Source organism: Elephantulus edwardii, unplaced genomic scaffold (assembly GCF_000299155.1).
Source record: "Elephantulus edwardii isolate Elephantulus edwardi_28Jun2011 unplaced genomic scaffold, EleEdw1.0 scaffold00147, whole genome shotgun sequence".
Lineage (NCBI taxonomy): Eukaryota > Metazoa > Chordata > Mammalia > Macroscelidea > Macroscelididae > Elephantulus > Elephantulus edwardii.
Genome location: NW_006399897.1, coordinates 1,035,415 through 1,044,986, shown reverse-complemented (window position 1 = coordinate 1,044,986; position 9,572 = coordinate 1,035,415). Strand labels below are relative to the sequence as shown.

General features: G+C 37.6%; 1 pseudogene; it reads right to left on the bottom strand.

Moving 5' to 3' along the window:
• Nucleotides 1-1,191: 1,191 nt before the first annotated feature.
• Nucleotides 1,192-1,533, bottom strand: LOC102864225 (annotated as a pseudogene).
• Between the last annotated feature and the right edge of the window lie 8,039 nt (nucleotides 1,534-9,572).

Sequence of the window (9,572 nt, the reverse complement as noted above, 5' to 3'; positions counted from 1 at the left end):
TCACAATTTGTTGTGATCTACACAAATGCCTTTGCATAGTCAATGAAGCACAGATAAACATTCCTCTGGTACTCTTTGTTTTCTGCCAAGGTCCATCTCACATTTGCAATAATGTTTCTAGTGACACAGCCTCTTCTAAACCCAGCTTGTATTTCTGGTCCTTCTCAATCAAAGTACTGCCCCAGTGGTTTCTGGATAATCTTCAACAGAGTTTTGCTTGCATGTGATATGAATGATATTGTACGCTAATTTCCACATTCTGTCAGGTGACCATTTTTTTCTAATAGGAATAAATACGGATCTCTTCTAAAATGTTGGCTAGGTGTCCTCCAGATTTCTTGGCACAACCTGCTGAGCACATCCAGAGCAACATCAGTTTGTTGAGATATGTCAATGGGTAGTCCTTCGATTGCTGGGGCTTTATTTTTTACCAAGTCCCTCAGAGCAGCCTGAACTCCTTCATCACCACTTCCTCTTGGTCCTATGTTATTTCTTTAAATTCTTCTGTGTCAACCAATTCTTTTTTGGTAAAATGACTCTTTATACTCCTCCTATCTTCTTTTAATCCTCCTGGATCATTCAGTTTTCTACCCAGAGATAATAATTCTATCCTGAATTATTACAACTTGAGTCTTGAATTTGTTCTTTAGTTCCTTCAGCTTAAGAAATGCTGAGCAAATATGGCCCTTTTGATTTTCAGACTCCAGTTCTTTGCACATTACATTATAATAGTTTGCTTTGTCTTCCCCTGCTGCCCTTTGAAATTGTCTATTCAGCTCCTTAATTTCTTTATTTCTTCCCTTTGTTTTGGCTGCTCAGCATTCTAGTATAATATTCAGAGTCTCTTTTTTACATACATTTTTGTCTTTTCTTCTTCTTCTGTCTTTTAATGATCTTTTGCTTTCTTATGGATGATATTCTTGATACCCTCTCACAACTCATCTGGTCTTCATTCATTAGTGTTCCATGCCTCAAACCTGTTTCTGAGTTGGTTTTTAAATTTAGACAGGACAGACTCAAAGTCAAATTTTTATTCCTCTGGATTTTTTTAATGATTAATAGAAGATTTATTTAAGCAATAATACATAGTCATCTCAGTCAAACTTAATAAGAGATGTTAAATGGTCATTCCCATTTTCCTTCCTGGATACGTTTTTCATTCCTATCTCTCTCGGTTTTGAAAATATAGTATCAGAAGAAAAGGGGCCCAAGGCCAAACACAGCTCCTATGAGGGAGAGCTTAGGATAGGGCCTGAAATTGGGATACACATTCGCTGATCTTGCATAGGTCCAACGAGTCAAGGCAGGATCTTCAATGATCATCTGCTTGTTGGGGTCGTTGAACTGAAGCTGATACTCCCGTTTAAGCCTGGATCTAATGGCCATCCACTCGGTTTGAGCCCGCTGGGTCTCTGGAGATATGTCGTACTTAGCTGGGTCGAGTGTAGCAGGTAGGGTGGCCAGGCGCGATGGCTTGTACTTTGGGAATGACATCTTGGTGACTGACGTTTCCTGTGGATTTGATTTGACCATTTTTAGCTTTAAATTGAACTTGTTTATGAGTAGTTGATGGTCCGTTCCATAATCGGCACTTGGCTTGTTTTCTCTGCCAATATTAAACTTCTTCAGTGATTCCTTCCACAGATGTAATTGAACTGATTACTGAGCAACCAGGTGGAATCAATGTATATATCTTACATTTATGTTCCATATAAAAGGTAATTGTGGAGGGCATATTTTTTGGACCTAGGCCCCCCTGTGACATAGTCACTTAAAATGAAGAAAATACAGAACATATAAAGTCCTTCAGAGAATACCAGGTCTACAAATGCTGGAGGAAAATTTCCTTCACAAAAGACAGAGGGAGAGGGGAACTTCCCTTAGATTTAGCACCCTGAATTTGGACTTCTAACCTTCTAAACTTTAAAGTATTAACTGTCGACTAGTTAAAGCCAACCACTTATGGTATCTCTGCTAGGGAGCTGTGCCACTAAATCAAGGTCTATGCTTCTTTGGTAGTTTGACTCCACACGGCTCTATATGAGAAAGTTAGACAATATCCTTGGATATGATTTATAACCTTAGGTCAGAATATTAGTGGCTGTCATTAAATTTACGTGTCACTTTGACTAGGGCATAATTCTCAGGGGTTTGGGAGTTACTTAATCAATGATTTAATCTGAGCATCATGTGACAGTGTAGTTATCTTCCTTTCTGTGATCTGATTTGGGTATATGGAGAACAGATCATTCAGGAGGGTGGGTTTTATGAGGAGGAATGTGGCATCAGTATAGGAGGAAGACTCATCAGTAACCTACATTATGTAGATGACACAATCTTACTTGCCGAAACTGAGGCAGACCTGGAGTGCTTGCTGCAGAAAGTAAAAAACTCTGGGCCAATGGTAACACCATCACAGATGGAGAAGAGATTGAGGTTGTAAACAGTTATAGCTTGCTCAGCTCCACAATAAACATCTTGGCACCAACAGTCAGGAAATCAAAACACAAATTGCATTAGGTAAACTGGCTTTCAGGGACCTCTCCAGAGTACTGAGAAGCAATGATGTCAGTCTAGAGACGAAGGGGCACCTGTTCCAGTTCATGGTCTTCACAATTACTTGCTCTGCATCAGAGAGCTGGACAATGACTAAGAAGAAGAATTGTACTTTGAGCATGTGGCCAGGAAAGACCAATCCCTGGAGAAGGATATTATGCTTGGAAGGATAGAGGTACAGTGCAAGAGAAAAAGATCCCTTATGAGATATATTGATACAGTAACTAGGGCAATGTGGGTAGGTATGTTGGAGTCAGTGAGACTAGCTCAGGACAGGGCCGTCTTCAGAGCTGTTGTACATATGGTGTCACTATGAGTCATAGGTGACTCTACGACATGTAACAACAGCAACATCCTGTATTTTCCAACAATGTTTATTTTCAAACTATTATTTGGTTATTGGAACCTAGTGAAGTTGACAAAACTAAAAAGAACACAATTATTTAATTTTGGTCTTTATTAGAATATTGTGGATCTGACTAAAGAAAAAATTTTTCTTTTACTTTTCAAAGAGAGGAATGAACTAGGGGGATGGGGAGAGGTGGAGGGATGGGGAGGGAGAAAAGTGCAACAATGAATGAATGTAAATCCAAGAAATCTGTAAATGTTCATTAAAATTATTAAAATAAAATTTAAAAAAAAGAATATCGTGGATCTGAAATATATAACATACACATACTTACTATCACATATGTTCATCATTATATTTATTTTTCCCTGCTGTTTAAGTTATTATATGCCATATGAATAATTGAAGATTTTAGTTTTTCTGAGAAAGTCATAAGAAAGTTAGTTCAGTAAATGTATACTCTTTGAAATCCTATCAGATAAAATCTTAACTTTCCTACAAGATTGCTTCAGATAATCTTGACAACTAGTACAATGTTACCATGATAATGTCCCTCTAAGATGATTCAGGTTTAGCACAACCAGCACTGATACTGGAGACTGTATGTGACTCACATGATGAAGGTCACTATTTGGGAACAAAATGTAGACATAGGCAAGTCCCAAAAGATGTTAGAAGTCAGAACTAAATATATATTGTAAATCTCAACGGAGAAAAGTGGACATAATTGTTATCATTTGTCATTAATAGTGTCTTTACCTATTTCTTTATATGCTGTAAATAAAAAGAAACAGCAGAAGTTGCAGAAGGGAATCTTAATTTACTAGCAATTCTGTTTCAGGTGAAAGGAAAATGAACTGTCTTCTTATTGACTGAGGAAAAACATGATAAGAAAGAATTATGCACCTCATAAACTTGGGGACATATATTTTCTGGAGTCAAGTAAAGTCTATCTTATTCAAAATCTACTTCAAAATTACCTATAGTAATCTTTTATTAACAAAAAATAATGATCTGAGTTGATTTCAACCTACAGCAGCTCTAAAGGAACTCTGCTGGTTTAGAAAAGACTCCTGCTACAAACCCAAGGTGGTGATTCTCTGTGGTTCCAAATCACTAGTTATTCCATGGGTTTTAACAATCAATTTGTTATCAGATTAATCCTTAACCCAATGCACTACTAGGCTCCTAATTTATAGAAAAGTAGATAAAGTATCAATACGTGTATTAATTATTTAATTAAAGCCAAACTCATTTAGCATTTCTTACATTGATGGAACTGAAGAACAAATTCAAGCCTCAAGCTGCAATACTTAAAGTTGTTATGGGCAGAATATTAAATGATCCAGGAAGCACTAAAAAAAGATGGGAGGAGTATACAGAGTCACTGTACCAAAAGGAACTGGCTTACAGAGGATTTAATGAAACAATGTATGAGCAAGAGCCCGTGATGATGAAGGAAGAAGTTCAAGGTGTTCTGAAGGAATTGGCAAAAAACAAGGCCCCAGCAATTGATGACATACCAATGACATAGTTCAACAAACAGATGCTGTCCTTGATGCGCTCACCAAGTTGTGCCAAGAAATCTGGAGGACAATCACCTGGCCAACTAACTAGAAGATATCCATATTTGTTCCTATTCCACAAAAAGATGACCTGACAGATTGTGGAAATTATTGAAAAATATCATTAGTATCACATGCAAGCAATATTCTGCTGAAAATTATCCCAAAATGTCTGGAACAGCACATTAACTGAGAACTGCAGGATATGCATGGTGGATTTAGAACAGGCTATGTTACTAGGGATATTATAGCTAATATTAGATGGCTCTTGGCTGAAAGGAGAGAGTACCAGAGGAATGTCTGACTATATTTCATTGACTTTGCAAAGGCATTTGCTTGTGTGGATTACAACAAACTGTAGCTGACTCTAAGAAGAATGGAATTCCAGAACACTTGATTGTGCTTATGTGAAGCCTATACTTGGTCCACAAGGAAGGCATCAGAACAGAGCAAGGAAACAATGACTGGTTCAAAATCGAGAAAGGGTGCATTCCTGGGACATGTCCTATTTCCATATCTTTTCAAACTGTATGTAGAACATTTATTTGATGAATGTGGCATCAAAATTTGAGGACGGTTCAACAACAACTTGCGTTATTCAGATGACAAAACCTTGCTTCCTGAAACTGAGGAGGACCAGATGTATTTGCTTCAGAAGGTCAAGGAATTCAGCCTTCAATATGGATTGAATTTAACATCTAGAAAATAAAGATTCTCACCACTGGGCGAATTCGTAGCATCATGATAGACTGAAGAGGTTGAGATTGTTAGCAGTTTTAGTTTCTTGGTTTTGCAATAAATACTCTTCGTATGAGAATCCAGGAAATCGAAAGATTAATTGAATGGGAAAAGTCTGCTGTCAGTGACCACTCCAGAATATTGAAGAGCAATGATGTTAGTCTGGAGACTAAGTTGCACCGGATCCAGGTCATGGTTTTTGCAATTACTTGCTATGCATCAGAAAGCTGGACAATGACTAGGGATGATAGAATTGATGCCTTTGAATTGTGGTACTGGAGAAGAGTATTGAATATACCATAGACTGCTAGGAGAACAAACATGGTCGTCCTAGAGAAGGGAAAGCAGGCTGCTCCTTCGAGGGACAAATTCTGAGGCTTCATCTGAATTATTTTGAGCATGTTGCAAAAGACTGACAAGTCTTTGGAGAAGGATGTCATACATGGGAGGGTAGGGGGGATAGAGCAAGAAAGGAAGACCCTTGATGAGAAGGATTAATTCAGTGACTGGGATAATGGATGTAGGTGTGTCAGAGATAATAAGGTTGGCACAGAATAGACGAGGGCTCCTAGTTTTTGGATGGTCAATCTCCCTCCGTGCAATTAACCCACTGGAGCCTCGACTATGGGTAGAGTCCGATTCTAAGGTACCCAACACGACATAGATATTAATGCTTAAGTAAAAATAATAAAGAAAAAATAGTAAAATCATACTGAATATTTTCTAAAGATACAGGAAGAGAAATATTTCCATTAAATTTCCTGGAATGTAGAAAACTCCTACAATATTTGTGAAGTAAACAGATTTAGCTTTTTCTCACTAAGTTTCTTCTTTTTATTGACTCTCCCACAAATTCCCAGGGTCCACTCTCTTTTAACAATCATTAGAATACGACCTGTTGAACTTGTGGTTCCCTTAATTTTTATCAACCTTTTTCCTACTAGATAACAATTAAACCTCTTTTCCCCACAGAGTCATCCAATACTGACACAATAGCTAGCACTGTATAGTTTTCTCTTTTATCTTATCATAAATTATTAGGGCTAAATGTTTGACACAAATCAACTCTCTTCAGTATTTTTTCGGTGTGTGTCACTGAATTAACTCCCACACAGCCATTATAGAGGATGGTTTGAAAACTGCCCCCTGGTGTTCTGGGTTATTACATTTGCAAAGACAAGCTAACACATATTTCTACCTTATATCCTAGAGTTACTGGAATGTTCAAATAACTACTTTAAGGTTATTAAAAATAGCGTTCTATTGTTTTTGTTGTTGTTTTATATGCTGTCCAGTCAGTTACAACTCACAGCAACAGTCTGTGCAGCAGAATGGAATCTTTTATAACCCTTTAGAATAACTGCTTAGTTTAAGACCATTGTTTCACTCACTGTATCAGTCTATCTGATTGAGGAACTTCTCTTTTGCTGGTCCACTATTTGTATAAGGGTATTGTCCTTCTCCAGAGTCTGGCCCCTTTAGACAGTCCAAAGTGTGTAAGATGAAGTTGCACTATCTTCACTTGCAAATAACATCCTGGATGTGCATCTTCCAAAACAAATTTACTGTTTTGGCAAATTCCCTTGCCTTTGAGTCAATTCAAGTTTATATTAACTCTCCAAGGCTGTAAATTTTTATAGAAAGAGATTTGCCATTTTTCTCCTGTAAGAAATGTGGTATATTCAAAATCCCTGACTTCTTGGTTAGTTATTGTATTGATTTTACATGCCATCAAGTTGGCTATGACTCATAGCAATCCTATACACAATGGCTCTGAACCTTGCCTTATACAGAGACAATCCCACCATTTCTGAAACACCTAACTACATTACCACAGACACTGCTGTCTCAATTCATCTCATCCAGAATATTTGTCTCATGCTTTGACCTTCCTCCCTTTCAAATATGATGGCCTTCTCCAAAGACTGGTATCTCTTGACAACATGCCCAAAGTGTATGAGACAGAATTTCAAAATCTTTTCATGGTATGTGACTCTCCAGAGTCACAACTCAAATGCATCAATTCTTCTTCTGTCATTTTTAGTAATTGTCTAGCTCTCAGATGCATAGCAAACAATTGAGAAGACCATAGTCCAGATCATGTGCACATTAGTCTCTAGACTGAGACTATTGCTCATTAGCACTCTAGAGATATCATTGACAGCAGAGTTTCCTAATGTAAACTGTCTTTTATTTTTCTGACTGCTGGTGCCAAGGTTATTGACTGTGGATGTAAACAAGATGAGACCATTAACAACTTCATTCTTTCCCCCATCTATCATGATACTGGTTATTGGCCTAGTGATTCGCATCTTTGTTTTCTTGATATTGAAGTGCAATCCATATTGAAGGCTGCAGTCATTGACCTTCTGCAACAAACATTTGAATTTCTCCTCTGTTTTGGCTAGCAAGGTTCTATCATCTGCATAACACAGGTTGCCGATGAGTCTTGCTCCAATCCTGACATCACATTGATCTTCATAATTTCTAGCCCCCCACATAACCTGAAAATGTATGAAGAAAGATATATCTTGGTTAGTAGCATAAGTTTTAATGTCACCATGTATCCTTTTTATTGTTTTGGGGTTTTTTTTGTTTGTTGGTTGTTTTTTTTGCTTGTTTGTTTGTTTTGGGTTTTTTTTTTTTAGCTCATAGTATATTCAATATCTTTTGCCAATATCACTGAAAGTTCTTTTTCAGTCTTCATTATTTATTGTAAAAAATTCACATACATATGAAGCAAATAAAAATGATTTTTTAAAAAAAGAGCTTGAGGTAGGTCCACCTTAGTCTTCAAACTGACATCATTGTTCTTTAATACTTTACAGAAGACCTTGGTCGATTTCTCGACTGTTGCTTCCAAAGGTGAAAATTGGAAATCCAAGAAAATTTAAATTCTTAACAGCTTCAATCTTTTCTACCTTTGTCAGCATATTTGGGTAATTTTCAATGTTCCTGAGACATCTGTTTCTATGTGATTTACTGCCTCTGAAAACCTGTTGGAATGTCAGGTAAGAGCCAGTTCCAATTCCATAGTACATGACATAAACAGCAGATAGTAGTTTTGCAAATTCTTTCATAGTAACATTGACAGTGTTTTGCATTTTCCTAAGTGTTTATATATACTCCCTTACTAGTTATTACTACCTCTATTCCAGCCTTCATTAATAATATCTGTTCCACTTTCTCAGTCTCTCTCCACTACCTTGTCTAAAGTGGCATCCACAAGCTTTAGGTTTTTTTTATACAGATCTGCTTTACTTAATGCTATGGAAAAAACATTAGCTACCATTGTGTAGCACTAACCTCAAAACACAGTGAATAAGCAGTCATTTTGTACAATCTTGTAGATCAGCATTTGGGCTAAGAGCAAGCATTCAGTTCTTAACGCTGGTCGTCTTTGAAGCCATTCATGTGGCTGAAGTAATTTTGTTGCTCAACAGTAGATAGCTGTCATAAAGGACCACAGATGTTATAACATAGCTCTGTCCCACATAGTCTTTTCTGCAACAACTTTAAATTGCTCTTCACTTTTCTACACTGTATTTTAAAAGTACAAAAGCTAAGGTAAAGTATCTTGAAAACTAGGCTTAGAAATTACACCGTGGCTCATTCTTGGTGTTAGGTGCCATAAAGTTAAATATGACTCATAGTGACCCCATGAACAAAAGATCTGAATCCTCTATCCTGCACCATCTTCACACTTCCTGACACACTAGAGCCCATTGTAGCAGTCACCTTGTCAATCCACCTGGTTGAGGGTCTTCCTCTTGTTCCCCAACCCTCCACCTTTCCCAGCATCATGTCCTTCACCAAGGAAAAGCCCCTTCTAGCAACATGCCCAAAGTATATGAGGCAAAGCCTGATAATTCTTGCCTCCGAAGAGCACTCCAGCTGCACTCTCTCCAAGACATATTTATTTGTTCTGTTGGTCATCGATGTGATGTTCTGTGCTCTTCTTCAACACCGCAGCACAAAGGCATCAATTCTTTTCCTGTCACCCTTATTCATTGTCCTGCTCTCAGAGGCACAGCAAGTAATAAGGAAGACTATGACATGAATCAATCACACTTTAGTCTACATTAGTCTATCATCACTTTACAATAATTTGGAGAGGTCCCTAACTGAAGATTTTCCCAGTGCAATACATCTCCCGATTTCCTGACTACTGGTACCAAGGGTATTAACTATGGATCCACGAAAGGTGATGTTGTTAACAATCAGCTATGGGCTAGAAGTCTCTTGTTGAAGCAATCAGGACCTGGTAGGTGGGCCTTAGTAACTGAAAGTTGGTTGGATCCTTCCTAAGTGTGAGTCTCCAGCTTGGAGTAGTTGGATTCTGGAAGGTAAGTATTGGTTGTTGT